This window comes from Mustela putorius, unplaced genomic scaffold (genome assembly GCF_011764305.1).
Source record: "Mustela putorius furo isolate JIRA1106 unplaced genomic scaffold, ASM1176430v1.1 tig00537227_pilon_pilon_pilon, whole genome shotgun sequence".
Classification (NCBI taxonomy): Eukaryota; Metazoa; Chordata; class Mammalia; order Carnivora; family Mustelidae; genus Mustela; species Mustela putorius.
This window is the reverse complement of record NW_025422368.1, coordinates 26024897-26042673: the sequence shown is the minus strand read 5'-3', so window position 1 is coordinate 26042673 and position 17777 is coordinate 26024897. Positions and strand designations below refer to the sequence as shown.

At 41.1% G+C, this 17777-nt stretch overlaps 1 protein-coding gene across 2 annotated transcripts in view; it reads left to right on the top strand.

Moving 5' to 3' along the window:
- TMTC1 (transmembrane O-mannosyltransferase targeting cadherins 1) overlaps window positions 1-17777 on the top strand; it is a 264007-nt gene that overhangs the window by 125033 nt on the left and 121197 nt on the right. The gene's annotated exons all lie outside the window — the stretch shown is intronic.

Sequence of the window (17777 nt, the reverse complement as noted above, 5' to 3'; positions counted from 1 at the left end):
AGCTCTCTCTTTCTTTAATAACTACTATAGTTATTACTATATTGCAATAGTTATTGTTATTAATATAAAATGTTGCTATAGTTAGTACAGTTATTAATATGTAGTTTAAAAAAAACCTGGAGTGCCTGGGTGGCTCAGTGGGTTAAAGCCTCTGCCTTTGGCTCAGGTCATGGTCCCAGGGTCCTGGGATCAAGCCCTGCATCGGGCTCCCTGCTCAGCAGGGAGCCTGCTTACCCCTCTCTCTCTGCCTGCCTCTCTGCCTGCTTGTGATCTCTGTCTGTAAATTAAATAAATAAAATCTTTAAAAAATAAAAAATTAAAAAATCCTAACAGTTTTAAGAGTTACTTGGGCATGTTTTCCTTTGTTTTCATTCAGGGGATTTCTTGGGGCTTTAGTTTTGAGATTTCTTCACTTTTAGATTGTTTCCATGTGGTTAGCTAGGAAGAAATACCCTGTCATTTTCTATTTACCGACACTGGGCTGCAAAATCATTGTGGTTTGCTCATGAGAATCCTTTGTTAAGAAAAATTATCAAAGACATGGCAATAAGATAACAAATGACTATGTGACATTTACTCTAATGTAACAAACCTAGAAGAATACAAGTTTGACTTATTTGTATCTATACTATTATATTTTACAACTCTGTCACCTTAGAACTTAACATACAGAATAGGATAAGTGTGATTATTTCTTGTTTTCTATAGTAGGAAATAAGACTTCAAATGTTACAGTTTAATTGCCTTGTAGGCAATAAATTGAACAAATTTGTGTCTAATTTACCAGTCTCATTCTTTTTTATTTTTTCATGAACTATGTAACCCCAGTTTTTCAAATTTAATTTGATTATATTGATATATGTATACTTTAGTATATATATTTATTCTATTTATATATATCTATATAATAGTTTTTATAGACATGTAATTTTCCTATTGTACAATTTACCTGCTTAAAAGTATACAATCCAGTGGTTTTCTCTGTACTTACAGAATTGTGCAACCATCATCACAATCAATTTTAGAACATTTTTATCTTCCCCAAAAGAGATCTTATATCTGTTAGCAGTTACTCCCCATTTTACCTCAGTCCCCCACTCCTAGATAACCATTGATCTACTTTTTGTCCCTGTTGAGTTACCGATTCTGAACATGTCAGATCAGTGAACTCAAATACTATATGGTCTTTTATGACGGGCTTCTTTCACTCAGCATAATGTGCTCAGGATTCATCGGGGTTGCAGCCTGTATTCATACTTCGTTCTTTTCTCTTTCCCCAGTAATATGCCAAAAGTGGCTGTACCACTTTCTACTTTCCCTCTGTTGATGTCTGTTCCCAAGTAATGCTGCTATGAACATTCATAGTTTTTGTGTGACTATAGGCTTTCATTTCTCTAGCTCATGTACCTAGGGGTGGGATGGCCAGTCTTAGATGTTGACTGTGTTTCACTTTGTGAGGAACTGCCTGACTACTTCCCAGGGCAACCGCGCCATTTCACACGGCTAGCAGCAGTATTTGAGGGCCCAGTTTCTCCACATCCTCACCAACACTTGTCTTTTTGGACAATCTTTCTGGTATTTGAATTACAGCCATACAAGTGGCTATGATATGGTATTTCACTGGTTTTGATTTGCATTTCTCTAAATGCTAATGATGTTGAACATCTTTTCATCTGCATATTGGCCACTTCTTTACCTTCTTCAGAAAAATGTCTATTCAGATCCCTTGACCAATTTTTAATTATTTTTATTATTGAGGGGTTTTGTTTTATTATTGTGTCTTTATATTATTGAGTTGTAATAGTTCTCTATATATTCTAGATACAGGTTGTTTATCAGAGAACATGATTTAGGGGCACCTGGGTGGTTTAGTCATTAAATGTCTGCCTTCGGCTCAGGTCATGATCCCAGGGTCCTAAGATAAAGTCTCACATCGGGCTCCCTGCTGGGTGGGAAGCCTGCTTCTCCCTCCCCACCCTCCCTGCCCCCGCTTGTGTTCCTTCTCTCTCTCTGTGTCTTTCTCTGTCAAATAAATAAAATCTTTAAAAAAAAAAAAAGATAACACGATTTATAAACATTTCCTGCCTTTCTGTGGGTTGTTGTTTCCCTTTCTTGATGATGTCCTTTTGAGCACAAGTGTTTTTAAATTTGATGAAATTCAACTTATTTTATTGTTGTTGCTTGAGCTTATATCTAAGAAGGCTTTGCCTAACTCAGATTTTCTTTTAAACTGGCTTTGTCAAGTGTCTGGTTGCCTTATTAAATGGTTATAAAACCTTTATTTTCACTGTGTATTTATGTAAGGATTAAATTTTTAATATTTTTAAAATTATACTTTGGTACAGTTTATGTTAACTATAATTTAGAAGCCACTTAGAATTTGATTTCTTATACTTGATCATTGAGCATGTCAGATCACAAGGCAAACCAGTAAAGTATGAGAGAATCATCATTAACAGAAAACACTGGTAATAAAGGCTCTTAATTTTTCACCTTTCCATTTTAACCTAAACATTCAGATTGTATTAGCAGCCAGGAGTTTGATGTGACTGATCAATAAATTTTTCAATTCATAATTAACTGAGATTGTGTGGATCAGTTGAATGGCATAACATTGAATTATAAACTTTTCTATTTAAGACCTGAGAAAAATAGCATAGGTAGACTTTTTAAAGAATGGAGGAGATACTGTAGTTTGCACAGCTTTCTCTTGACAAGCAAGTTCCCATGGGCCCAGTAGTCCCAGCCAGATAACCTAGTAATCATGATTGTCTACATCCTTCCTTTCATCCCTCACCTTTAAGCAATCATGCTCTATACCTTTGATATGAATGTCTCTAGAATTTTGTCACAATATCCATCCCTGCTGCTACCATTTTCATTAAGGTCCTCACGGTCTCTCATGCGCATTACTGAAATCCTCCTAACTTGTCTGTCTCCCCACATTTTGCTCTCCTCAGATCCATCTTCCACACTATTTCCAGATGATATTCCTCACTGGCTTAATATTTAAAAGGTCAGTGGTTTCCTGTACCCTTTAGGATAAGGACTAAGGAATTTGGCCAGGGTGGTTCTCTTTAGGCTCATCTCTTGATACCCCTCTGCCCTTCCTCCCTAAGCTTAGACATTAACTGGCCTAACCTGCTTTATTTCCTTAAATGTACCGCTGTCGTTTACCTCCGAGTTTTTCTTACATGTTGCTTTCCAGTCCTATAATGCCCTTCCTTTTATTCTTTATCCATTGTTGGTTCTGGAAGATCTTGTTGGAACCTTCTCAAGCATGTTTTCTGAACCACCACCACATACCACCTCAGAATCCTGGGACCTTCACAGACCCCCATGCATTCTACTTACCTATGCTGTCTCTTTCTCAGTCTCAGCACAGCCCATTCATGAAGACTCAGGTAAGTGCTAGCTCTTGCAAAAAGGTTTCCCTACAACTCGTAGTGACTGCTCCCCACTCACAGGCTGTATACTTAGTTATTTCTACCATGAACTGTTACAATAAGATTGCTCTTTTCTTGACATGCAGGGTCTGGTGTTTTGACCTGGGAGGGAGAGGGAGCCTGCAGCCTAGTGGCTTTGCAGTGAGTGTTCATCAGGTAGGGGTTTGGGGTGACATCAGGACAAAAGAGGGGACTATTTCACAGAAGTAGGTCTCAGAGAGTTGGCCAGAAGTGTGTTCTAAAAGCAGACTTAGGCTACTGCATAGTTTTGCTCATAATTCTGTGAGCGGCAGCTGCCCTGGTGGCTCCTGACATTATTTCGTTCTCTTACTAGGCTTCGACTCAGAGCCTGGCGCAAAATAGATCTCGAGAAAATTGTTGAATGAGTGAATGGTGGTCCTGGTTATTTCCCTCACCGAAGGAGGAAAGGAGTGAGCCTTATTGAGGTGCCCTTCTGAGGGGGTTGTCCACATCTGATACCCCCCTCTAGGAACACCAGAAATGTGATGGTCATTGTCACTTGCAGCCTCCTCCCAATCCAGTGCCTTGTTTACTTTCCTGTCTTCAAAATAGCTGTAAGGCTTTGCTTACTTGTAACTTCCTAAAAGCAACAAAATGTTTCCTTGAGAATGATGGGATTTATGCTGTGGGGTTTCTGGTTAACTTGCATTAAATATACAAGAATATTTATTTATTGCATTAAATATACAAGAATACAAATATACTTGCTTAAATATACAAGAAAACACAAATAGAGCACTGTGGTTCTGGCATTGATTTTCAGGTCCCTCTCTAGTGAGGTGGTGAAGCACTTAGCCAGGAGCATCAAAGGGAACTCCGTCTGTGGGGCTGTCTGTCTGCGTCCTCTGTTTTTTTTGTCAGCTTGGCTCTCCTGCTTTCCTCTTGGGTCTTTCACAATTCTTGCAGTTTTGAATGCCCACACAGCTGTGGCCATAGTGTTGTTTATGTAACTCACAGGAGCGTCTCTATTTTCTTCTTTGTAATTGTTCTGAATTTAGATTTTATTAAATTACTTTTTTAAAAATATTTTACAGTTTAAGAAAATTTTGTTCTCTTTTGTCCAAATCCCTCCAGTCCCTCTCATCCCATGTGGAATTTCTGTAGGAACAAGGGCCAGGACAGAAGTTTTTTTACCAGAGGTGAAAGAGTGACGTGTACTGAAACAGGAACAAAAAATAAAAGTAAATGTAAGAAGATACCAGGGAAGTGATTTCAGCAACTTGGGGATTGAAAATTTTGCATGTGGGAAATTTGGGTATTGGATTTGAGAGTGGAAAGTGGAAAGCTAGAGCTTTTTACTCCAGCTGGGTTGCCAGACCTGCTTATATCTCTAAAGCACTTGGGAATCACCCTGAGTATCAGTTCTGGGGTCCAGAGCACAGAGATTCTGCTCCCGCAGTTTTGGTGCACTACCCTTGAGAAGTGATGGGAGAGGTTTCTGTGTACCTTCTTCTGTCTCAGAATTGTCCTTTATCCCAGGATTGAGGCATGATTTTGTAGCAGGAATCCTGAAAATCAGGGACAAGTTGAGTATAGGAGAGGAGGAAGATGGGGCTGAGGGCCAGCGTGATTGTCTAGATCTGTGATGCCCACTATGGGAGCCAAAAGTCATGAGACCACTACTGAGTACTTCAGATGTGGCTAGTCTGAATTGAGGTGTGCTGTGAGGATAAATAAAGTCTGCCTGGGATGTTAGAGATGAAATCCTATAAGAAGAAATTTATAATATACCACTGATAAATTTTATACTGATTATATGTTGAGATGATATTTTGAGTACATTCATTGAAACAAAGTATATTACTAAAATTAATTTATCATGTTTCATTCTTTTTTAATGTAGCTCATAGAAAGTTTGAAATGATGCATGTTTTTATTGTATTTCCATTGGACAGCACTGGCCTAGACCAAGCACTGGGCTCTTGGCCCGAGGAGGGCCAAGGATGAGCGTGCTGGCGAGGAATAAATGGTGTGTGGAGCCCACCCCCACTGCCCTCCTCTGCTGTCCTCTGCCTCTGGTTTGGGTACTTTCTTCTAAGCTGCCAACTCCTGTTTCGTTCAGCTGATTCTGAGTGGTGGGAGGACTTGTACTGCACTCCACCTTTGGGTATGAAGACTAACTTCGAATTTGGGTCCCATCTAAACAAACGTCCTTTAGAGCCCAAGACCATGGATGCTCACAACACCCCAAATTGTGCCTTGACTACAGCCCTCCGGGGCTTGATGATTTTACTCCAGCTGGGTTGCCAGACCTGCTTGTGTCTCTAAAGCACTTGGGAATCACCCTGAGTATCAGTTCTGTGGTCCAGTGCACAGAGATTCTGCTCCCACAGTTTTGGTGCACTGCCCTTGAGAAGTGATGGGACAGGTTTCTGTGTGCCTTGTTCTGTCTCGGAATCGTCCTTTAGCCCAGGAGTTACTCACCTGTTTATCTAAGTCTCTTTATTTATTAATTTATTTATTTTAAAAAGATTTTATTTATTTGACAGAGAAAGAAAGAGATCACAAGTAGGCAGAGCGGCAGGGCCGGTGGGGAGGGGGGTGGAGAGCAGGCTTCCTGCTGAGCAGAGAGCCCAATGGGGGGCTTAATCCCTGGACCCTGAGATCATGACCTGAACCAAAGGCAGAGGCTTAGCCCACTGAGCCACCCAGGCGCCCCTATCTAAGTCTCTTTAGAAATGTGATCCTTTGACATTCAGTCTGGTAAATCTTGGATTCAACCTAAGAACAAAAGCCCAAGTTAACTATGGCTTCTGCATAGGGCAGGAGCCTGCAGAAGAGAAAACACAATGATCCACTATTAAGGCCCCTCTTCTATGGCTGCTCCCGAGTAATTGGGTTTCCATCTGACAGATTGGAAGGGGACAGGATGTAAAGCTGTGTATGCTTGATGGAAGAAGTATTGCCTTTATAATATTGTAAATGGTTGTCTTTCAAGTCCAGGAAATAAATAGAATGGGATTTTCAGTGAACAAATATAAAGGCCCACTACCAGCATCATGTATTTTCATGAGATGTGGTCCTGGATAAGCAAGTGGAATATATCTGCTTAAGTGGGTAGATCTGTTTCTGCTGTTTGGAAATCTAGGCTAAGGCTTGTATTTGTAGGAAAATAACAAGATAAGAAATACTAAGGTGAATGTAGAACTCAGCATCTTCCTTCTAAGGAAGCTTTTGTTCTCTTTCCATTTTGAGTTGGTAGTTTCAAACAGGCACAAACAGAACCTTAGATTTTGATTGTGACAGCCTCAGGGCAGTATGTCTTCCTAATATTTATAGCTCTTGGAGCCCCGAGCATAAGAACTATTTCATAATAAACTCTGAACAAATTGAATTCAAATTTAAATTATTAATTTTAAATGCATCCTGTGTTTCAAATGAGCTATGCAAAATGAGCTGTTCCTTTCATGCTTTAGCAACCAACAGGACCTTGTATTAGGAGGTCCTAACACTAAGGAGGTCCTTAGCGAGGTGACACTTGCTACCTCAGTTGTTGGAAATTGCCTTTCTGGGTCACTTATCGATACTTTACTTCTTCTTCTTCTTTTTTTTTTTTTAATTTAAAATATTTTATTTACTTATTTAACAGAGAGATCACAAGTAGGCAGAGAGGCAGGCATGGAGAGGGGGAAGCAGGCTCCCCACTGAGCAGAGAGCCCGACGTAGGGCTCTATCCCAGGACCCCGAGATCATGATCTGAGCCGAAGGCAGAGGCCCAACCCACTGAGCCATGCAGGTGCCCCTCGATACTTTACTTCTTGAAGAAAACTTATATAAGCCTTTAAGCCTACATTTCTGTTTCTGTTATAATATTAAATCCCTGAGAAAGTGGTAAAAAACTAAAGAAACGATTTTCTTCTTTTTGCCTAACACTGGAACTTCAAGACAGAGTGCACTTTTCATAACAAATACAATGCCAAGCCCAAGGTTTTTATTTAAGGACTCTATTTCTTGCTGTGCAGTGCTCTAACAACTATGTGTTTCAGTGTAAGTTATCTGTTGAGTATTCTGTAGAGGGAATCACACACTGGCTTTAAGTTTTTGTCAGCCCTGCTTTAACTGAAAGCTAGAGTTTTGTTTGTTTGTTTGTTTGTTTTTGGTTTAATAGAAAAGCTGAAATTCATCTGGGCTTTCCTGTTCAAGAAATAAGTCAGGGTCTCAGACAGGGGCTTTTCCATGAAGAACCAATATTCAATCCATTGTCTTTCCTCTTTACGTCAATAAAGATGTGAGAATGGGAGACTGCATGAATGGGTGGCAGATTCCACGTGAAGCCTGCAAACAGTGTCTTATTTGCTGTGGGACACTGAGCGAGTCACAGCCTCCATAAGGCTGCTCCCCAGCTGCAACAATGAAGCTGATACCCACTTCGCAGAGATTGTATGAGGATCAGCTAATCCTTCTGTGCTGATACTTGGTGTACTAGAAAATGTTGTACATGTTTAAGGGATTTTTAATGTTATTGGATGTGGTTCATTAGTATACCAATAGGATTCCTCTGTGGAAATCTGGAAATCTTTGATGATGCATAGTAAGGAATTAGTACTTGTTCGCTCAGTGGAAGTCAAACGTGTGCTCTGAGAGAGAAATAAAGATGTTGTTAAATGCTTTACTGAAAGAAAAAGACCTTAGGTAAGAAATGAACCAAGTATTTCTTTTGCAGAATGTGTTATTTACCTTTTTTTTTTTTTTTTTAAAGAGATTATATGGGTGAGAAGCTGCTGCTGTGACAGTCTTACATGTTGAAATTCTTTTTTTTCTACTCTAGTGAGGCTGTCTCTGCTAATAGAATAACTGTATTAATGGCACATTAAAAAGGTCAGAGAGGGCGCCTGGGTGGCTCAGTGGGTTAAGCCGCTGCCTTCGGCTCAGGTCATGATCTCAGGGTCCTGGGATCGAGTCCCGAATCGGGCTCTCTGCTCAGCAGGGAGTCTGCTTCCTCCACTCTCTCTCTCTGCCTGCCTCTCTGCCTACTTGTGATCTCTCTCTGTCAAATAAATAAATAAAATCTTTAAAAAAAAAAAAAAGGTCAGAGAGACCTAATGATGTTTCAGATTCACTTTTTTATTTATCCATGCTAACAAGAGTTCTCATTTACACTGTATTTATTGTAGTTTAATATAAAATAAGAAAATGTAAGGCTGGCATAGCTTTTTAATGATGCTTCTGTGACATTGAGGGGAGACGTCTTTCCTCAGACACTCCTCACTCTTTGCTGGTGTGCATGAGCTAGCCCATGCTAGGTGCTGAGGGGGCCACCCAAAAGCAGAATCTTCAGTCTTCACCATTCAGCTACCTGGCTGGACAGCTGGAAAGCCAGCAGGTATCTCTTGTAGGCCCATATAAAGCTATGTGTTTGCCTCAGGCCAAAAATGAAAGTATAAAATGGGAATATTTTCAGATTTTTAGGTATTGTTTTAATACCAGGTTAATTTCTTTTCTTTTCTTTTTTTTTTTTTTTTGAGATTTTATTTACTTATTTGACAGAGAGAGAGATCACATGCTGGCAGAAAGGCAAGCAGAGAGAGAGAGAGAGAAGCAGGCTCCCCGCTGAGCAGAGAGCCCAATGTGGGTCTTGATCCCAGGACCCTGAGATCATGATCTGAGCTGAAGGCAGAGGCTTAACCCACTGAGCCACCCAGGTGCCCTGATACCAGGTTAATTTCTTAAAACCCACCAAATCCATCCATTTAAAGAACGAGGTGCTGGGGAAATAACAATCCGCAAGACACAGCCCTGCCCCTAGGAGCTTCTGCTTTCAGGGGGCAGCAGACACACGAACACCCAGGGACAGGGCAGTGTGTATGCCTGGGTGAGTCTGTGGGAGCACAGAGAGGGACCCAGCTTGGCCAAGCAGCCGGCTGTGACAGGCAGGGTTTGTCAGAGGATGGAACTGGAAGGGTCGGCCAGGGCTGGAGTTCAGCAGCCTGTGAGAGTTGGTTCCAGAAGGTGAGGCGAGCTGACAGGTGCTGCCCTCAGGGACTGGATACCTGAGAGAGAGCCAGGAAGACTGTAGTGACAAGTGTGTACAGACAAGAGAAAAGGAGAGGTGGGGGCCATGCTCCAGTCTCAGTCTCAAACAGATACCCAAGAAGCCCATGAATTGGAGGGAATACAGGGAGGAATGGGGCAGCTGTGATGAAGGCCTGTGGCCTAAAGAGAGGGTGCTACCTTGCGTAATGGTAGCCACTTGTTTTGGGTTCACGAGAAGCCTGGTTTTACTCTTGTTTTCCATCTTAATGAAAAGAATTAATAAGAATATAAGAATTCTTTTATATCTATCTATATATATTAAAGACTTTATTTACTTATTGGACAGACAGAGATCACAAGTAGGCAGAGAGGCAGGCAGAGAGAGAGGAGGAAACAGGCTCCCTGCTGAGCAGAGAGCCCGATGTGGGGCTCGATCTCAGAATCCTGGGATCGTGACCTGAGCCGAAGGCAGAGGCTCTAACCCACTGAGCCACCCAGGCGCCCCAAGAATATAAGAATTCTTAATAAGAATTTAGATACTTATGGGAATTTTTAAAATAGACCTACATTTATTTATTTGTTTGTTTGTTTGTTTATTTGACAGAGAAAGTGAGCATGCAGTGCAGGAGGTATGGAGGTGGAGAGGGAGAGGGAGAGAGAATTCTCAGGCAGGCTCCAGGCTCAGTGTGAAGCGCAACAGGGTGCTCAATCTCACCACCCTGAGATTGTGACCTGAGCTGAAATCAAGACCCAGATGCGTAACTTACTGAGCTCCCAGTCACCCCAAAATAGCCTTACCTTTAATCGACCAGGTTTGGTTAGACCATTAGTTCTTATAATCCACTAGAACTTTAAAATAAATGCCGTGAGAAGCTGGCAAGAGTCATTTAGATGTCTTTTCCAGTTTCACTAAGTGTTCAGAAATGGTCTTCCCATCTCTGTTTCAAGGTGCTGAAGCAGCAGGTGTTTAGTGGTACTTCTGGACCTCAGTCCTGAAAAGCCTAGAAGGTCCTGGTGCCTTCTACTCTGTTATGGAGGAGCAAAAGGATGAAGGTGACAGACTGCCATCTATACAGTCCATTTAGCTGGGGTTGCCCTATGGTTTTCTGCCCCAGCGCTGTGTCCTGCAGGTCAGGTCCTGCTTTCAATCACCCTGTCCTTGTCTATAGATGGTTTTCCCTGATTTCCTTTTCTTGTGTGTCTTCTGTTTCTGTTCTCTAATACTGTGATGATGTTCTTGTATTCATTCTTTTTTTTTTTTAAGATTTTATTTTTATTTATTTATTTATTTGACAAAGAGAAACAGAGAGGGAACACAAGCAGGGGGAGTGGGAGAGGGAGAAGCTGGCTTCCCACTAAGCAGCGAGCCCAATGTGGTCTCGATCCCAGGACCCTGGGATCATGACCTGAGCCGAAGGCGGCAGACACTTAACAGATGGAGTCACCCAGGTGCCCCAGTTGCATTCATTCTTATTGCCAAATAGATTTCCTTTGAATGGGTCTATTACAATGTATGTGTCCTTTTATTGTAGATGGACATCTGGTTGTCTCCAGTTTCGGACCTTTAAGAGTTGTGAACAATGTTGTGAATGTCTTTTGGGAAACATCTCTGTGCAGTGCTGTTGGATATAAACTCTGGAGTAGACTTGCTAGATCATGTGTGCATTTAATGTGCTATCATGAAGCTGCCCACCATTCTCCAAAGGGGCTTCATCAGTTTATGTAGTGTTTCATAGTTCCCATTTCTCCACAACCTTGCCCAACACTGTCATGATATTTTTCCTTTTGGACATTTTAGCAGGAGTCATTTTAAAATTTTTATATTACACATTTTTAATTCTGTACTCTAATATGACCCGTATTGTTAACTGTCCTCAAAAAGTGTCCTGGGGTGCCTGGGTGGCACTCAGTGTGTTGGGCCTCTGCCTTCAGCTTGGGTTGTGATCTCAGGGTCCTGGGATCAAGGCCACATCGGGTTCTCTGCTCAGCGGAGGGAACCTGCTTACCCTCTCTCTCTCTGCCTGCCTTTCTGCCTACCTATGACCTCTCTCTCTGTCAAATAAATAAATAAAATCTTAAAAAAATGTCCTGTTTGTGTACAGTTTGAAGCCATTTGGGGGCTCTGCCTGGACTGTCCATCTTCCATCTCTATCAGTTAAAATCTGCAGATTCTAGGACGTCATCTCCAAATCCTCCATTTTTCACTAATCTCTCATTTCTTAGAACTCCACTGAAATTTGATCTTTATATTTCACAGTTACTCAACCATGTCATGTGTGTATGTGTTCTTACCATCAAAGCTGTGAAAATGCCCTTCTGAACAACAGGGGATCAGATACTACCTGTCCACCTAGAAAAGTACATAGAGTAATCACTCAACATCTCTTGAATTCCAGGAAGGATGTTCTGTTTATGGAGAAGGGTAGTGCAAGAGGCAGCTTTCTGTGGCTAGTTCTGGAGAAGATGATAGGAGGGAGGAGAAGATGCTAACAATGATAATAAGCAGGTTATGCCTAAAAAAGTCCTGTCATTATTGCTGGGGCACAGTGAGACTGCGGAGACCTTTTTTGAAGCATCAATGGTAATTCAAGAGCAGAAAATAGGGGACAGTGTAGGGATTTTAGGACAGATCACCAAAACCCAGAAGCTAGAGGCAGAGTCAGGGCAGTGGGGGTGCTCCACAGTGGTGGTAAAGGTGGTTTGTACTGTGGTCGGTCTATCGACAGTGTTAGCCAATGCTGCTCCCAAGAGGACTGTGCGTATATAATAGGTGTCCTGTATTTACGAAACAATGAAGGACTTTTTAGGGAATGAGAAAGAAGGATCCTTTGAGCAATAACATTTTTATATAAAACAAGGAAGAGCTATATATTTCTGCTTGCAATGCATGATTTTTTCCTATGTACTTCTCCTAGGCATCTTCCTAGGATAAGGAAATAGGTTAGGCTCATGTTATTTCTTAGCCGAAACTGTTTTTTTCAAAGGCAAGAAACAGAATCTGTGTATATGTTTGCCCTTACAACACTCATTTTTTTCTTGATAAAAATGAAAATTTAGATTTTAAGAGGTACCCAGTTTTTGCAGGTGCCATTAAATGCTCGCCTGACCCCTAGAAGCCGCCCCTTCCATCTCCCATAGTCACCAGCCTGTTAATGCAACTTCATGACTGAATTGTTCAAGCTGAATTCCTGTGTTTTCCCTTTTCATTTTGTGGGCAAGAGATCCTAGTGGCTTTCGTCCTGTTTGTTAGCAGAAATTCATGGTAGAAAATTGGTAAATAATTCATTTTGGTTTTCCTCCTGCTTCGAAAAAGAGAACTCAGCAGGGCAGAGATAGGCAACAGATTATTCCATTTTTGAAATTTTAGCAGAAATAAGCAAGGTGATTAGTTTAAAATGTAATTCATAGTCAGTGAGTTAATAGAAAACCTTGAGTTGCTGATTATAGCTAGCTCAACTAGTCCCCTAAAATGTATTTAGCTTTTGGTGTGATTCCAAGTAGCTTCTTTATGCTTAATTTTCAGAAATTTTCCAGTCCTGTTTCAGTATTTCAAATAGTTTTTAAAGAGTTTAGTAGCAACATCAATCTGAATTCATATGCACTGCGGGGTAGGTGATGTCTCTTGAGTTTTGGGAGACAATACATATGTCTCAAAAGGGGTAAGTTAGGGGTGCCTGGGTGGTCAGTGGGTTAAGCCTCTGCCTTCAGCTCAGGTCATGATCCCAGGGTCCTGGGATTGAGCCCTGAATCGGGCTCTCTGCTCAGCATGGAGCCTGCTTCCTCTTCTCTCTGCCTACTTATGATCTCTGTCAAACAAATAAAATCTTCAAAAAAAAAAAAAAAAACACAAGGGGGTTAAGTTAATGTTGTTGACTTTCCTAGTGTTAAAGGAAGGTAAGTTGCTTTTAGTTCTGTGGTTTACTTTAGTGTTTTAATATATTTGGGTTATAGCCTGTTTAAAAAGTCACAATGAATATTTTTAAAAAATCTAAATAATTATACTGAGATGTAACTGAAAAAAATATTATTCTTTATTTGTTTCTTTTTGCCAATGCAATATTAAAAGTCTAGAAAATATAAGAAACTATGGGGTGCCTGGGTGGCCCAGTTGGTTAAGTGGCTGCCTTTAGCTCAGGTCATGATCCCAGCGTCCTGGGATCCAGTCCCACATTGGGCTCCCTGCTTGGCGGGGAGCCTGCTGCTTCTTCTGCCTGTTGTTCCCCCTGCTTGTGTATATGCTCTCTCTTGTCAGATAAATAAAATCTTAAAAAAGAAAGAAAATATAAGCAACTAGGGTGCTGGCTGACTTGGTTGGAAGAGCAAGCAACTCTTTTTTTTTTTTTTTTAAAGATTTTATTTATTTATTTGACAGAGATCACAAGTAGGAAGAGAGGCAGGCAGAGAGAGAGGAGCAAGCAGGCTCCCTGCTTAGCAGAGAACCCGATGTGGGAGTCGATCCCAGGACCCTGGGATCATTACCCTAGCTGAAGGCAGAGGCTTAACCCACTGAGCCACCCAGGTGCCCCAAGAGCAAGCAGCTCTTGATCTCTGGGTTGTTAGTTTGAGCCCCATGTTGCGTGTGAAAATCACTTACATAAATTAAAAAAAAACAAAACAAAAAACAAGAAATGGAGGACAACTTGCTGGGCAAGGCCCAAATGTGAACTTAGCAATTAAAATAAAATTTCCACATTAGTGGGGTGCCTAAGTGGCCCAGTTGGTTAAGCGTTCCAATCTTGATCTCAGCTCAGACCTTCATCTCAGGATCTTGAGTTTTAACCCTGCGGTTAAAAAAAAGAAAAAAGAAAAAAGAAAAAAAAGAATCGACATTAGCACTTGCAGCTATTCCATGCGCAAGCTGCCTTTAGACATAAGGAGATATTCCTGTTGCATTTCTGTTGCCTAGTTAAGAAAAAATAGTTTTTATTATGGATAATAAATACATACAGAAGTAGAGCAGATGGCATAAAGAACCTCTACAGACCCATTACCCAGTTTCAACAATCGTAGCTCATGGCCGATCTTGTTTCATTCATACCCCCACCCACTTGTGCACCCTTACTCCCAGTCCATCATTCTAAAACAAATCTCAGATTAGCATTTCATATGCATATATTTTAGTATGTTTCTGAAAGATAAGGTTCCTTAAAAAGTATAACCACAATACCATTATCACACTTTAAAAATTAGCAATGATGGGGCGCCTGGGTGGCACAGTGGGTTAAAGTAACATAACAAACTTCACCCAGATCTGTGCACTAGGAGACACCAAGCTCTAGCATGGCTTCTAGCAGTGTGAGGCGCAACTCTAGGATGACCCCAGTCCCTATTAGAATCCTTGCCTGGGGGGCACCTTGGCAAGGTGCCCCAGCATCGGGCTCTCTGCTCCGCAGGGAGCCTGCTTCCCCCTCTCTCTCTGCCTGCCTCTCTGCCTACTTGTGATTTCTGTCAAATAAATAAATAAAAATCTAAAAAAAAAAAAAAAAAAGATGAGCAGTGATTCTCCAGGATCCTATATCCAATCAGTGTTTCAATTTTTTCTGCTCATAAGTGGTGATTTTTCATAATGGATTGTTTGAATTAGCACCTAAACAATATCTGCACTTTGATATGTCTCTTAGGTATCATCTGACTTACAGGTGCCCTCTTCTTCTCTCCTGCCCCCCTGCCCCTGTTAACCCTCGTACAGTGTATTTGTGGAAGAACCAGACATCATTTGTTCTGTGGAATGGCAACATTCTGGATTTGTCACATTGCATTCCTGTGGTGTCTTGTAGCATGTTCTGGGTTTTTCTGTATTTGATGTAAACTGGTGGTAAAGGGCTTGATCAGATTCAAGTTTGATTTTCTTTCTTTTCTTTTTTTTCGGGGAACAAGACTACTTCGTAGGTGGTGACATCTCTCTCCAGCAGGAGGACATCTGGCTATTAGTCTCCCTTTCTGTGATGTTAAAATTGGTTAGTCAGGTCTAGGCATCTGATTTAGCCTGATCCATCCATTGTGAAGTACCCTATTAGCTTTCACTTAATATTTTAGCAGCCATTTATAATCATTGCTGGTAACTAGTTTATCAAGAAGGAGAGATACCATTTTTAAAAAGTAATTTTTAAGACCTGGAGAGTAACTGAATGACATTGTGATTTTTCTGTTTAATGATTCCACCTTCTCTAAAGTCAAGTCACAGAGAATCTTTCCTGAGCTAATAAGCAGATCGCATCAGCTGAGAAGCTCTGTGAAAGAACAAAGCCAACATTGTGCCAGTTGTCTTCCCATGGAGTTGGCATTCTCTCATGAGACAATTTCTCAGCCCCAAGGCTAAAAGGAATGAGGCAGTGTTTTGGTTTTGATTTTTGTTAAATAATCAATCTTGGACTTCATTAAGCTTTCAGTGTGTACCCCACAATTTATACATTAACATTGTATTAAATGTACCAACAGAGAGAAAAAGAGTTGGGAAACAACACTGAAGTATTCCCGCTCCTGGGGTGCATTGGTGGCTCAGTCTGTTAGGTGTCCAACTCTTGGTTTCGGCTCAGATCATAATCTCAGGGTCATGACATCAAGCCCCACATCATGCTCCATGCTCAGCTCGGAGTCTGCTTGAGATTCTCTCTTCCTCTCACTCTGCCTCTCTCACTTGTTTGCTCTTTCTCTATCAAATAAATAACAAATAAATCTTTTGAAAAAAGAAGAAGAAGAAATACCCTATTCCTTCAACCCATTTCTCTGTTGGGGTTTAAGAGTCAGGATACTAAGTAATCCCCATCCCTAAGTCTCACCTGGCTGTCACTGGTGATTTGTAACTGCCAACCTTGGAGAGAAAGGAGAAAAGGAAAAATCATTTGGGAAGGCCTAGGAAGGGTGTCCCCAACCAATAGCTACTTGTTGAGAGGAATTCAAGGTAAAATATTAGAAGCTAACTTAGAAATGATTTGATCTAATCCCTTTGCCAATCTAAGAATCCCTCCCTAAGAATCTGCCAACTGCTAAACTTTCTTTCCTACTCAATTCTATTATGGCACTCATCTCATTCTGCTCCTTTAATTTTGTATATCTTGTTTTCAATATTGGGTTATGCATTTTTTTGCAGACAAGGAATTTATCTAATTATTCTATTTAATCCCATATAGGGTGTCAAACAGAAACACAGCTGGACATCCGTTGAAACAGTGTAAATAGATTTCATTCAGTAACTACTGGCAGCAGGGGAGAGAGCTGAGCGCCATTCTGATTTGCGCAGAAATGATTGGGCATTTTTTTTTAAATTTTTTATAAACACATATTTTTATCCCCAGGGGTACAGGTCTGTGAATCGCCAGGTTTACACTCTTCACAGCACTCACCAAAGCACATACCCTCCCAATGTCCATAACCCCACCCCCCTTTTCCCAAACCCCCTCCCCCCAGCAACCCTCAGTTTGTTTTGTGAGATTAAGAGTCACTTATGGTTTGTCTCCCTCCCAATCCCATCTTGTTTCATTGATTCTTCTTTTACCCACTTAAGCCCCCATGTTGTATCACCACTTCCTCATATCAGGGAGATCATATGATAGTTGTCTTTGCTACCTAAAGCAATCTACATATTTAATGCAATTCCTATCAAAGTACCATCCATCTTTTTCAAAGAAATGGAACAAATAATTCTAAAATTTATATGGAACCAGAAAAGACCTTGAATAGCCAAAGGGATATTGAAAAAGAAAGCCAAAGTTGGTGGCATCACAATCCCAGACTTCAAGCTCTATTACAAAGCTGCCATCATCAAGACAGCATGGTACTGGCACAAAAACAGACACATAGATCAACGGAACAGAAGAGAGAGCCCAGAAGTGATTGGGCATTTTAAAGTGAGAGTGGGGGTAGCACTGGGAGAGAGGCCCTGTCCTTCCTGATGAGTGCATTTTAAAGAAATGGCTCTCAGGTCCTTGAGAAAGATTTGTGAATCACGGGAGATACTTGTTCACAGTTGTCTGCCCTTTATAAAAAATGCTGTAGGATAGGGAATTCAGAGGCCCTTTGTCCGGCACTGGCTAGAATTGCACTTTCCCAGGCAAGGATTCTTTTTTTTTTTTTTTTTTAAGATTTTATTTAGTTATTTGACAGAGATCACAAATAGGCAGAGAGAGAGCGGGAATCAGACTCCCTACTAAGCAGAGAGCCCAATGTGGGACTCAATCCCAGGACCCTGCGATCATGACCTGAGCTGAAGGCAGAGGCTTTAAAACCCACTGAGCCCCCAAGGCGCCCCCCAGGCAAGGATTCTAATAGGGACTGGGATCATCCTAGAGTTGCACCTCACACTGCTAGAAGCCATGTTAGAGCTTTGTGCCTCCTAGT